This window comes from Octopus sinensis, linkage group LG2 (genome assembly GCF_006345805.1).
Source record: "Octopus sinensis linkage group LG2, ASM634580v1, whole genome shotgun sequence".
Taxonomy (NCBI): domain Eukaryota; kingdom Metazoa; phylum Mollusca; class Cephalopoda; order Octopoda; family Octopodidae; genus Octopus; species Octopus sinensis.
This window is the reverse complement of record NC_042998.1, coordinates 50,371,921-50,386,729: the sequence shown is the minus strand read 5'-3', so window position 1 is coordinate 50,386,729 and position 14,809 is coordinate 50,371,921. Positions and strand designations below refer to the sequence as shown.

Here is a 14,809-nt window from a genome sequence, read left to right as displayed (position 1 = left end):
AATTGATTAGAAATCCATAAATTTAATAATAATTACGCTAAATAAAATTTGGTCGAGAAATACCAAAGAAATTATTTTATATCAACAAAAAACAGACACGTACCTTTATAGAGAACAAATTTTACTCAAATGAAACATGCCAAATATATAGAGTTGAAACGCTGTTTGGTTATTTTTTTCAGCGTTGAATGTCAACCATCACACTTCAATTGCGCGCTCACACGCACGCACAAACACACGCACTCACAAAAACACATGCATACACACACACACACACATTCACATACTCCAACCATCCCACTTCCATTGCGCTCACACACGCACACACAATCACACACCCAAAAACACACACATGAATATACACACATTCACATACCCCCTTTTTACATACACACACATATATATTCAGGCAGATTTTAAACGCTGTTTCATTTATTTTATTCGGCGTACAATCTTCATCATTACACTATCAAGTATGACAACACACCATCCTTCCTTATTCATGTATCACTCCTTCCTTTCTCATTCATAAACACAAGAGTATATTTTGAATAGATTATCTTGGTAACAATAGGAACTACCTAAAAAAAAATATTACACAACCCCCTTCCTTCCTTATTCACCTATCACCCCTTCCTTTCTCATTCATAAACACAAGATTATGATTATATTAGATTATCTCGGTAACCATGGAAGCTATGAAGAAAATACAAAGCCCAGCATCACCACCTGATCATTCTACATATATGTATAGATTTTCGCGCACTTCCACCCAGCAGTTTGACCGTGAATCTCAAGAAAAGAAAAAATCACCCATGTCGAATTTGTGTGTGTGTATGTATGTATGTATGTATGTATGTATATATATATATATATATATATATAATATATATATATATATATATATATAATCAAAATAAGCAACAAGGATATCCAGAGATAATGCAGTACGATCGTTTCATGCGACTCCATTTAATTGAACAATGCAATCATTTCATTACATCAATTTAAAATGTAGAGCAATCTTCAGCTGCACAAAGACATACAATTTAATTAAATTTGAAGGACACATTAGTATAATTTTACCCCAAATCTTCAAGAGGATAAGGAGATAGACAAATAACACGTTTTACCAACAACATCACAGCTGGAAAAGGCACAGGAGTATATTTTACAGAATGTTTAAGAAAATATGATCACCGATCAATGATTTCGGATTTTATTAATCCTCATAACTCAACAGCCACAGAAAGCACTATTTTAATGGCTGACAAGCGAGGCAAGCTTGTTTTGACTTTCATTTCTAGCAATACTGCTGCTGATTAATTTCCTTAGTCGATCACGTGACGTATATATTTCTTCTTTTAGTTTGTAAAATTGTGAATTAGCCACCCATATTATTTATAATCTTCACTTTTACCGTTCATGAAATCAGCGTGTGATTTCAACGGAAATCATCGATGATATGGCTATATCTATAGCGGTAGAGAGCTTGAATCCCTTGTCAGCCAGTCAATAAGATAGTGCTTTCTGTGGCTATTGAGTTATTTTGACTCTTATTTCTAGCAATACTGGAGCTGATTAGTGCCGTTTGTCACTTTAGTGGTGTATATATTTCTGCCTTTAGTTTGCAAAATTGCGAATTAGCCACCCATATTACTTATTTTTATGTGTATTTATATGCGTGTGTGTGTGTCTGTATGCATTGTTTTATTCTATTATTCTTTTATTCGTTTCAGTCATTTATTTGACTGCGGCCATGCTGGAGCGCCAGTCGACCCGACACTATAGTAGATGTTTGCCTTAGGTCTCACGCACAAGGACTGAATACAGAACCAGCTTCATAACAATGAACGCTATCTTGTACGTGGTGTATGTGGCAAGTATATGTGGAGCGGATGAGGATACCTACTAGCTTATCTTTTTCTTATCACTTCAGAGTCAGAGAAGCATAAAAAAACTTAGATGGTAATAAATTGAATTTAATTAGTGACTCATTCTAGTTCTAAGATAGGGCAGTTATTTTGTCGTAGAATAAGGAAAGCAATTTGAATCCTTAAAAGAAACAAGGAAATAGTCGATACGTACTGAAATGGTCAGTCTTAAGTCACTTATTACTTCATTATCTCTTAAAATTTTATTTACTCTTCATTTTCTTCTTCCGTCATTCTAATATTTTATTTATCATAATATGACCGGCTCAGTGGTTAGAGCGTCAGGCTTACAATCATGAGGTAGTTAGTTCAATTCCCGGACCGGGTTGTGTGTTATTTTCTTGAGCATGACACTTTATTTGACGTTGCTCCAGTTTACTCATCTGTAGAAAATGATTGCGACGTTACTGGTGCCAAGCTGTATCGGCTTTGCCTTTACCTTGGATATCATCGGTGAGGTGGAGAGGGGAAGCTGATATACATGGATGACTACTTGTCTTCCATAAACAACCTTGCCCGGACTTGTGCCTCGGAGGGTAACATTTTTGATGCAATCTCATGGTATTTAACCTATTTTAGATACAATACAAGCTTATAGTCAACCCGACTCTTATATTACCTATGGCTCTTTTTCTTCATTTATATACTTTGTATATAATTGTAATTATATTTTGTCTGTCACTATATCTATGGTTATAGTTTTATCTGAAAGCTGTTGGGAATCACACATCATTCTGGGTATACATTATCAAAGTGAGTGAAATAGAGCGAGGATCTAATAAAGAATTTATTCAAATGATTACCTGAGGAGGCGTATTCTACACCTTTGATATAAGATAACGATTGTACGTATCACCAATGCATTACAGATAAAAGAGTGTGTTGAAACAATTGTAGCGATTTTAAATGAAGAAAATCATTAATTCAATTTTCTTTTATTTATCTATTTACGCATATACACATATGTATACATAGAACAAAAAAACGAACCAATAGAAGTAGGGAGCCAGTGGAATGAATTAAGACAACAAAGACAAATAAAGATATATTAAATTCGAAACGGGATAAATTCTTGAAATAAGGGAGACAAATGACTCGTTGTCGACATAGCATTTGCCCACACGATCACGATCACGCGCATACATGGGTGTTCCACGTAGAAGCCTCTCGGGCTCGAGAAATTAAATACCGGTGAAACACTGGGGACGATGTAATCGACTACTCCCCTCCCCACAAATTTCAAGCCTTGTGCCTTTAGTAGAAAAGGATTATTATTATTATTATTATTATTATTATTATTATTGTTTTTGTTGTTGTTGTTCAGGTGGTGAGCTGGTGGAATCATAAGTGTGCCGGGCGAAATGCTTGGCGATATTTCGTCTGTTTTCACATTCTGAGTTCAAATTTCGCCGAGGTCGATTTTGCCTTTCATCATTTCGGGTCGATGAAATAAGTACCAGATGTGTACTGGGGTCGATGTAATCGACTTCCCCCTCCTCCAAATTTCAGGTCTTGTACCTATAGAAGAAAGGATTATTGTTAGTATTATTGTTGTGATTAGGCAGCGAGCTGGCAGAATCGTTAGCGCGTAGGGCAAAATGCTTAGCCGTATTTCGTCTGCCGTCACGTTCTGAGTTCAAATTCCGCCGAGGTCGACTTTGCCTTTCATCCTTTCGGGGTCGATTAAATAAGTACCAGTTACGCACTGGGGTCGATGTAATCGACTTAATCCGTTTGTCTGCCCTTGTTTATCCTCTCTGTGTTTTGCCCCTTGTGGGTAGTAAAGAAACAGGTATTTCGTCCGTCTTTACATCCTGAGTTCAAAATTAGCTGAGGTCGACTTTGCCTTTCATTCTTTCAGACTCAATAAATTAGATACCAGTAAAACACTGGGGTCGATGTAATCGACTTGTCACCTCCCTCTAAATTTCAGGCCTTGTGCCTTTTGTAGGAAGGATTATTATCATAATTGTTGTTGATGTTATTATTTTAAGAGAAAAATGAAAACAAAAAATATGTACTTTTAATATGTAAATAAGCATTTCATGATTTGAATATTTTTCTTCCAGTTAATAAATTCCAATGTCTACGTGTTTAAAAGGCAAATTATATTTATATCTACCGAGAAATATATTTAACTGTAAAGACGAATAGAAAGAATTAGTTAATTACAATTTTGATAATGTCTCTCAATGATATTGTAGGCAGAGAAAAAAAAGAAACAAAATATCTATAGAAATTGTAAGACAGAATGAAATGAGAAAGAAATAAACGCGATGTTTTTATTTGTATATATGTACCTCCATGTTTGAGCGATTGTCTATCTCCGTGTGCATGCGTGTATATATGTGTTTATGTGTGTGTAGGCGTGATATAAGAACTAGTTCAAGTAATAATGTATATGCATAAGTAGAAGAACACCTAACTCCAAACAACCAAACAAACAGAAAAAAAAATCATAGTAACATTTTATGAGCACAGAAAAATCCCTGCGCCATCGTCCGCACCCTCAATGTACACAAGTACATATATATATATATATATATGCACACAAACTTGCGTACATACATTCATACACTCACATACCACATAGAAACGTGTGTGTGTATCACACATACACATGCATACAGTGTGCATATGCATACACAATTCTACGCATGTCATACACACACCTATATATATATGCAAATACACACACACACGCACACACACACACACACACACACACACACACACATATATATATATATATACGTACGTACATACATACATACATACATACGTACGTACATACGTATAAGATACACAATTACAGAAAGTATATAAATATAAACATTTATTGATACATACCTTCATACATACATACATATTTATGTATGTAGGTATGTATATATGTATGTATGTATGTATCAGTATATTTGGCAAAACCCCAATTTGTTTTCAACATTTGAAAATTTGTACAGATACTATTTGTATTTTAGTAGAAATCACACTCAAGCAGTAGGAAACTAATTGGATGTGACCAGGAAATCGTGCGAGGCCAGCTTCTCGCCTTCTAAACTACTCTTGTGCTAAAAAGGGGTGAATTATATATGATGCATAATATGCGATTGCACGATTGCCGTCAATCGCGAACAGTTCTTATCACCATTCAATATGGAACGTACATACATACATATATACATTCGTACATATATATAAATACATGGTGCGTGACTAATACACACATAGATGCATGCGTAAATGCATATGTGTATGTATACACGCACATGCATACATACACGCATACATACATACATGCATACATACACACACTCTGTCTCAGACACACATATATGTAAAATACATTGATGCATATATATTCATACACGCACACAGTGATGATAGAAAGGTCGAAAGAGATATAGGGAGAGAGAGAGAAATGGATGGAGATCATACAGATCTTATCAAATACTTCAGACGCACGATGAATTCCTGAGGTAGTAAGACGTGTGATAGCTTATTACTGCTGACCCACTCACCGTTTCAAATCTTGGCGCTATTTAATTTGTTCGGGGTCGATAAAATAAAGTACCAGTCAAGTACAGCAATCGATATAATCTTTTGTAATCTTTTCACCCTTCTACAAAAAAAAAAAAAACATTGTAGCCTTGTGCCTCGGTTACAAATCAGTATCATATATATGACACCAACTGCAACCTATTCTTATTATGCTCTTCTAATTTGTCTGTGTATGCATGCACACAGTTGGTGCTCATTTTTTTCATACATGGCCAGGTATATCGACACTCACCTTTTTCTAATTTTCTCTGAGATGATACGTTTCGTGATACTCTTTTACTCTTTTACTTGTTTCAGTCATTTGACTGCGGCCATGCTGGAGCACCGCCTTTAGTCGAGCAAATCGAACCCGGGACTTATTCTTTGTAAGCCCAATACTTATTCTATCGGTCTCTTTTGCCGAACCGCTAAGTTACGGGGACGTAAACACACCAGCATCGGTTGTCAAGCAATGCTGAGTGGACAAACACAGACACACAAACACACACACACATACATATATATATATATATATACATATATACGACAGGCTTCTTTCAGTTTCCGTCTACCAAATCCACTCACAAGGCATTGGTCGGCCCGAGGCTATAGCAGAAGACACTTGCCCAAGATGCCACGCAGTGAGACTGAACCCGGAACCATGTGGCTGGTTAGCAAGCTACTTACCACACAGCCACTCCTGCGCCTATATGATATCTGATAATATTGTAAGAAAATATTAAAAAAACAAGTTTTCCTACTTTGTAACATTTGTTTCAATTTTCTGGGGGATTATTACCTGACTGAAATCTATCTATCTATCTATCTATCTATCTATCTATCTATCTATCTATCTATCTATCTATCTATCTATCTATCTATCTTCTATCTATCTATCTACTATCTATCTATCTATCTATCTATCTGTCTGTCTGTCTGTCTGTCTGTCTGTCTGTCTGTCTGTCTGTCTGTCTGTCTGTCTGTCTGTCTGTCTGTCTCTGTCTGTCTGTCTGTCTGTCTGTCTGTCTGTCTGTCGTCTGTCGTCTGTCTGTCTGTCTGTCTGTCTGTCTGTCTGTCTGTCTGTCTGTCTGTCTGTCTTCTGTCTGTCTGTCTGTCTGTCTTTCCGTCCGTCCGTCCGTCCGTCTGCCTGCCTGTCGATCTTTTCACCTGCTCTTATACCTCTTTGTATACACGTATGCACACACATATGTACATATGCATACATATATTTCAAAATATATATAAACACGGACACAAGATGCTTGGCAGCTGTTCGTCCGCCTTTACGTTCTGAGTTCAATTTCCACCGGGGCCCCAACTTTGTCTTTCATCCTTTCGGGGTCGATAAAATAAGTACCAATTGAGCACTGGGATCCACGTAATCGAATTAGTCCCTTCCTCTAAACTGCTGGCCTTGCGTCCAGATTAGAAACCAATATCTATATAAGCACACACGCATACACTAAACCACAGACAAACATATACCACGCATTAGATCTCAGCAACTAAACTTGCTGTTTTTTTATAGACCAAATTAATTACTACGTTACATACACATTGGCTCCAACCAGTCTAGGAACGTAATCAACAATGTAGTACTTATTTGGTACTCTTGTAGGCTGTTTATTTCTTTCTACAAATAGATAAATATTCACTGATGAAGTATTTTACAAGAACGACCTCTCAAAAGTGAATATAAAGAAAATTCCTTAACATAGACTTCACTGCTAGAGTACACAAACATGCAGAAATAGAAAATGAACTCTTACGCATGTTACTTCTCCATTTGACATTAATGTGATTACACATATCATCAAAAACTTTTTTAATTGACTTGGGAAACATTTTCTCTTACAACGTAAGTACTATATCATATTTTGAAACTAGAGGCACAATACCTCCATTTGGGAGGGAGGGCTAGTCAATTACATCGACTCCAGTGTTCAACTGGTATTGAATTTATCGATCCCGAAAGATGAAAGGCAAACTCGACATCGGCAGAAATTTGATCTGAGAACATCACGCTGGAAGAAATGCTGCTAAGCATTTTGCCTGGCGCGTTAACGATTCTGCTAACACGCCATTAAAATTTCATATTTGACTTTTCCTAAATTTCACCAGAATTTAGTCTCGTGTAATCTTTACAAACTCAGTCAAAACAATAACCACACTGCAATGAAACCTTGCAGCAACACCATCACTAATATGGAAACTTTCACTAACAATATGAAAATCGTATTCACCAAAGAATCATTGATGACATTCCAGTGCAGATACTATTATGATTTTCTTATTTGCTTTACTTCTTTATCCATTAATATAATCAATCATTTATTATTTATTCAGTTACATCACGGACACGAACTCATCTGTTTTTCGATTTTGTTACTTTTATTCCTATCTATACATAAGCGTATACACACCCCTACATATACGTATTTGTAGGTCTCCGCAGGGTGAGTAGTTTTAAATGTTTGTACATATATATATGCAATTATGTGGGTTTTATATTCACGTTTATTAGACATGTATCTATTTTGGGCATCTCTGTATTCTGTCGTATATCCGAAAAGCTTTCCATGTCATAAAAATCTATACCGTTTATTGTATATTTATTTTTTATATTGTTTTTGCTTTTTCGTTTTATATATTTTCCCGGCCTCTTCATTAGTTGTCCTTTTTAACCTTCGGTCTAAATCCTTCATCTTTTATTTCTTTTATTGAACCTAAATTTATTCGTCCGTGTTCATGCTTGTCTTTAATGTCTGCTCATTTATACACCAAATTCCATACCCATATATTTGCTGAGGAGTTTTACAGTTCGTATTAAAGAATCTATCTATTTTATTCGTACTAGAAAGCTTCAGACCTTACATGAGGAGCAAATGGTTAAGTTTTCCTTTACTATCTCTCAACTGATACCCTGACTTTGACTTTTTGAATACTAATGTGAGGGGGAATAAACACAACACAAATATTAAAGGGTATAATGACTCTCCATGGAAAATTCCTCTCTTGATATTAACTTTCCTTAAGACTGTGTCACCCGAGTAAGATCTACTTACCATTTCTTCATCCTATAGCTAATTAAACTCCCTTATGTTGTCTGCAATGCTAAATATTCTCAATATTTACTTATACATGAGTGTGGAATCGTGTCATAGGCTTTGTTATAATCTATCCGTACTATCATTAAACTATTCTTTCTAGATTTCACTTCTCTTAGAACGGCTTTGTCTATGATAAATAGCTTATACACTCCTCTTGCCTTATTCCCGCAGCCTTTCGACTCTTCTGGCATTAAAAGATTTGGATTGTCAATGTCCTCATAAATGCTCTCTGAGAGGATTCCTCTTATGAACTTTCACACTAATTGTAAGCAAGTGATTAGTAGAAATGATTATTATTATTGTTGTTGTTGTTGTTATCGTTATTATTATTATTATTATTCAGTAGTTTTATTTTTTATAGCGTGCTTTCACTTCACTACCGAGCGCAGCTCTGTGTGCCTTGGGTATGTGCTGTGATTTGTTGTGATGCTCTGATGGTTATTGTATGGAAAGTGTTCCGCGTAGGATGTGTGCAGTGCCTAGTAGTGCAATTTTCTGTATGTTATATGTGTTTGTAAGTCCTGGTGTTTTTGTTATGTATTTGTCTGAATATTTTTTTATCATGCCTAATGCACTTACTATGATAGGAATTGTTTCTGTTTTCAGGTTCCACATTCTAGTTACCTCTATTTCCAGGTCTTTGTATTTTGAGAGTTTCTCCATTTCTTTTAGAGACACGTTGTCATCTGCCGGTATTGATACATCAATTAGAAAGCATTTTTTTTCTTCATGATCTCTGACAACTATATCTGGTTAATTTCTCTATCTGTGTGTATCGGCATATCCCAGAGTATGGTTGCTTTCTCGTTTTCTGTGACCTTTTCTGGTGTGTGCCTATACCATCTTTTTTCTGTTGTTATTCCATAATGTTGGCATAGCTTCCAATGTTTGTAGGTTCCAACTCTGTCATGTCTGTGAATATATTCCTTCTTAGCCAGGACTGGGCAGCTAGAGATAATATGATTTATTGTTTCTTGTCCATCTCCACATATTCTGCAGTTACTTGTAATATTTCTTTTCATTACATGTATTTGGTAATTTCTGGTGGGGAGGCTTTTGTCTTGTGCTGCAATTAAAAATCCCTCTGTTTCTGCTTTGAGTCCTGAGCTTCTCAACCATTGCTGGGATTTTTCTTTGTCTATTTCTTTTGCGTTTAGTTTAGTGCAGTATTTACCATGAAGGGGCTTTTCTTGCCATCGTTTTATCATGGCTCGTTGCTGTTCTATTTTTAGTTTGGATTTCATTTGTTTTATAGCTTTTGTTGTTTCTTCATCATCTTCTTCTTCTTCTTTGTGTTTATTAGGTGGTATGATTTCTTGTTTGTATTTGTCAGCTTCCTTAAATACTGAGAACAGTTCTTTGTTTTGTTCGTGTTTTGCTGCTATCTGGATCAGTTTTCCTTCCTTCTGAAGTAGGTATTTTTGCAGTCCTATGGTGGTTATTTTATAGTAGTTTTCCAGCTGTATAAGGCCTCTACCACCTTCTATACGTTGTATATATAGTCTTTCTATGTCAAATTTTGGGTGATGCATCCTAGATCCTGTCAGTATTTTTCTTGTTTTCCTATCTATTTTGGACAGTTCATTTCGTGTCCAGTTAAGGATATTGTAGCTGTAACTTATAACTGGGACAGCTAAAGTGTTGATACCTATTATCTTGTTTTTAGCATTGAGCTCTGTTTTTAGTATTGATCTAACTCGTCTATAATATTCTTTTTTCATTTTCTCTTTCATTTGTGTGTGTTGTGTCTTATCTAGTTCATGGATTCTTAAGTATTTGTAAGTTTGGCTTTGGTCTAATTCTTTTATTTCATTGGTTTTATCTAGTGTGATGTTGTTACTCTTAACTAGTTTTCCTCTTTTCATGGTTACTTTGGCGCATTTTTCTAATCCAAATTTCATATCTATTTCTTTGGTAAATCCATGAACTGTCTTTAATAGTGTTTCCAGCTGTTTGTCATTTGCAGCGTATAGTTTTAGGTCATCCATATATAAAAGGTGGCTGATCGTTTTGCCGTAACATTTATATCCGCATCCAGTTCTATTTAGCATATCAGATAGAGGTGACAGTGCCAAGCAGAAAAGGAGTGGAGAGAGCGTGTCTCCCTGGAATATTCCTCTTCTAATGGGGATGTCTTTGGTTTTCATGAGTCCCTCTTTTGTTTGGAGGTGTAGGACTGTTTGCCATTTATTCATAGAGTGCTCTATGAATTTTATGATTGTTGGTGCTACTTTGTTAATGGGTAGTGTTTCGAGGATCCATGTGTGGGGGATGCTATCAAACGCCTTTTTGTAGTCAATCCAGGCCATACTGAGGCCTTTCTTCTTACTGTGGCTGTCTTCAGTTATGGCTTTATTAATCATTAGTTGATCTTTACAGCCATATGAGCCTTTGCGGCATCCTTTCTGCTCTTCTGAGAACAGTTTGTTTTCGTCCAGGTGCTTGTTCAGCCTTTGTGATATCACTGCAGTAAATGCCTTGAACATAGTAGGGAGGCAGGTTATTGGTCTGTAGTTTTCTGGTTTTTCTGTTTCATTTGATTTGGGAATTAAGATGGCTTTCCCCTTCGTGAGCCATTCAGGCATTGTCTCTGGCTCTGCTAGTACTTTGTTAAAGTTTTCAGCCAGCTTTTTGTGCATTCCTGTTAAATATTTCAACCAGAAGTTGGGGATTTTGTCATGCCCAGGTGCCTTCCAGTTGCTTAGTCTTTGCTTATTATTATTATTATTATTATTTTATTATTATTATTATTATGGAAGACGTCGCATAAAACCCAACATCATGATGTTGTAGATTGAAGATATTTGTGTACCGGGGAGTTGTACTGTTTGTGATGTCACAACAAGAAACTCAGACAGATAATACTTTACGCAGTATGCGTGCAGTTTCAAATAAAGCCTATTTGTGCAATACATCAAGATTGTCTACATCAGCAATCCGGCTTCGAAGTATATACTGTCCATGCGGAGGCCTCTGGATCGACCGATCCCCAATATGTTTCTGTCTGTTCTGTTTTGCAGTCTATTTGATCCGTTTTGCTTGTTTGGTGGCAGTGGTTTCGGGTTCTTCACCTAATTCAGGGTTAATGCCGAGTCCGTTGCGAATTTGTAAGCTTCCTTCACAATAGAATGTGAATATCTACTGCTTTCGTGTTTGCACACAAGCCGCAGCATCCAATCCTCTGTACCAGATAAGTACTTGTTCATTGCTATTATAGAGGTCTTATAGCACAGTTCTACCTTCATCATTCTTTTTCACCATTACTTCTAGGTAGGTACAGATGATCAACGACTGCTTTTGGGTGGTGCATGTTCTTAGATGTTTGTAGTTTTCTTGTTTTCTTGTCCAGGAGTTGGAGCTCTGTAAGACTTCAGTTAATGATATTAAAACTGTATTGGACTTCTGGAAGTGCCAGGGTGTTAATGGCTTCGATGTGATTTTTGGAGTTCAGTTTTTAGTATGAGTCTTACTCTCCTGTAATACTCCGTTCTTATTTTTTCCTTCATAGTAGCATGTTGTATACCCTCTACTTCGTTTATCCCCAGGTATTTATAGCTTTCTCGTGGGTCAATCTCCTTGATGACATTGTCGGTATCTAATTAAATGGAAGATGTTTGTTCGAGCTTGCCTCTTACAAAAGTTGCTTTAGCACACTTATTAAGGCCAAAATCCACCATGAAGACTTTGTAGCATTTACATATTTTCCTATGTAACTACGCTGAACTATTTAACAGTTGTTAACAGCCCTAGCATCTCTTCGTCATTTCTAGCAAATAGATTCAGATCGTCCAAAAAAACAGATGGTATACTATAATATAATACACTTTGAACCCATAACTGGTGTTACTCAGTTCACTTGAGAGTGGGATCAGGGCGATGCAAAAGAGTAATGAGGAGAGGGTGTCACCTTGAGAGATGCCTCATTTGATGTTGATGTTAGATTGGCTCATCCCATTACTATGGTGTAGAAGGAGCCGCATATTTCACTTGGCCATGCTACCTTGTAAGAATTTGGAGACATATATCTCAAGGGCCTTGAGTAACCGATTATGTGGGATAATATCAGATGCTTTCCTGTAGTCTATCCATGCCATACTCAGGTTCTTCTTTTTGCACAAGCAATTCTCTACAATTATTTTGTTTAGGAGTAATTGATGTTTGCATCAATAAAAATTCCTTTTACAAACATTTTGAACTTATGGAATGGAGTTCTGTTGAAGGAAAGTGTATATTCTTTCAGTTAGTATCGATGTGAGGATCTTGTAGGTGGTGTTGTGACATGTTATTGGTCGGTAGTTCTTCGTGACTTCAGTTTTTGGAAGAAGGTATGCTGTTCCTTCGGCCAACCAGGCAGTTATTTGCTCTGAGCGGCATCGGCTATGGATGCAGCAAAATGTTGGTAAACTCCTGTCAAACAATTCAGCCAGAAGTTAGGGATCCGGTCCAGTCCAAGGGCTTTCCATTTGTAAGACTTCATCTACACCTATTGCTCTCCAATTTCATCCACTGTGGATGCACATGGCCTAGTGGTTAGAGCAGCGGACTCGCGGTCGAGAGATCGTGGGTTCGAATCTCAGACCGGGTGATATGTGTGTTTATGAGCGAAACACCTAAGTTCCACGCGGCTCCGGCTGAAGATAATGGCGAACCTCTGCTGACTCTCGTCACAACTTTCTCTCACTCTTTCCTCCTGCATTTTGCAGTTCACCTGCGACGGACCGGCGTTCAGTTCAAGTGGGGAACCTATACGCCAAGGAAACCGGGAAACCGGCTCTAATGAGCCAGGCATGCCTCGAGAAGGAACAAACTTCATCCAGTCTCCCTTTCTCACGTTCTATCAGGCGTGCTTCAACATTATATTCTTTCTTGTTATTCCATATCTTCTTCCAGAACTCTTCCATTTCCGCAGTCTTAGGTGGTTCTTTTACTTCTATCTTGCTTTTGCCAATTTCCCTACAAAATTTCTTTGCTTCTGTCTTGAATATCTTGTTCTGTCGATAAAATTTGATTCTTTTGTCATAACTTCTGAGACGTTGGGCTTGCAGTTGTATCTATAGTTTCACTATTTCCTTGGTTGCAGGGGAGTTTATAAAATCATTGATTTCATCTTTTTGTTCGATTTTTCTAGCGTATTTCGTCTTAACATTCACTCCTCTAGCAAGTTCTTCGAGAACTGACACATCCGCCCTCAAAAATTAGATCTGTTTTTGTATTGCTACTTCCCACTTAGGAAATCCTTTTCTGTGTCGTTTTATTATTATTATTATTATTATTATTATTATTATCATTATTATCCTCTTCGTCATTATCATCCTCATCATCACTATCATTATTATTGTTGTTGTTGTTGTTGTTGTTATCAAGTCGGTGAGCTGGCAGAAGCGTTAGCACACCTGGTAAAATGTTTAGTTGTATTGCGTCCGTCTTTACTTCTGGAGTTCAAATTCCGCCGAGGTTGGCTTTACCTGTCATCGCTTTTGGGCTCGATAAAATAAGTACCAGTTGATGATTGGGGTCGACGTTATCGAGTTATCGACTTCCCTGAAATTGGTGGTCAAAGTTTTTGAAACCATAATTATTATAGTATGTACATATGTGTATGCATGAATAGATGGATGGATGCATGTATGCATCTGTATATGCCTACATATAAATGTATGCGGGTGTGTGTAAATGTTAGATGTATATTTGATATTTAATATGGTGAAGTTCGCTTTCTAGTTAGGCGGTTTCGAATCCAGTCGCACTGTTGGACAATCTGGGTGTCTCCTAAAATTACCCAGTGCTTTGAGAGTGAACTTGATAAACGGAAACTATATGGAAACCCACTCAGTGTGTGCATGTGTGTATATATATGTATGTGAATCTGTGCATATGTATGTTTACGTGTGCATCCATTGGCAACATATTTTGTTTCATTTTCATGCTCCTAACTTAGTGATTCGACAAAAGGAATATGATAGATTAAGTACAAGTTTTAAAATAAGTACAGGGATCGATTTGCTCGTCTGAAAATCGCTCGACTTTGAAGGCGGCACTACAATATGGTTGCAGTCCAGTGAATGAAACTAGTAAGAGAATATATTCGTATGCTTAGCACGTCTATGTATATGGTAGTGGAATGTGAATTTGCATATTTGTGTGTAAATGACAAGTAAATATTGAAATCATTACGATTTTTTTTGAGCCGCAGAACCGAAAAATCTGTTTTAGATTCACAGATGC

At 36.8% G+C, this 14,809-nt stretch overlaps 1 long non-coding RNA gene across 1 annotated transcript in view; it reads left to right on the top strand.

The window, feature by feature from the left end:
• LOC118762271 overlaps window positions 1–3,728 on the top strand; it is a 17,852-nt gene extending 14,124 nt beyond the window's left edge. The window contains exon 3 of the long non-coding RNA XR_004998025.1: window positions 3,716–3,728. This is a non-coding gene — a long non-coding RNA (uncharacterized LOC118762271). The remainder of the gene's footprint in view (window positions 1–3,715) is intronic.
• Window positions 3,729–14,809: the final 11,081 nt, after the last annotated feature.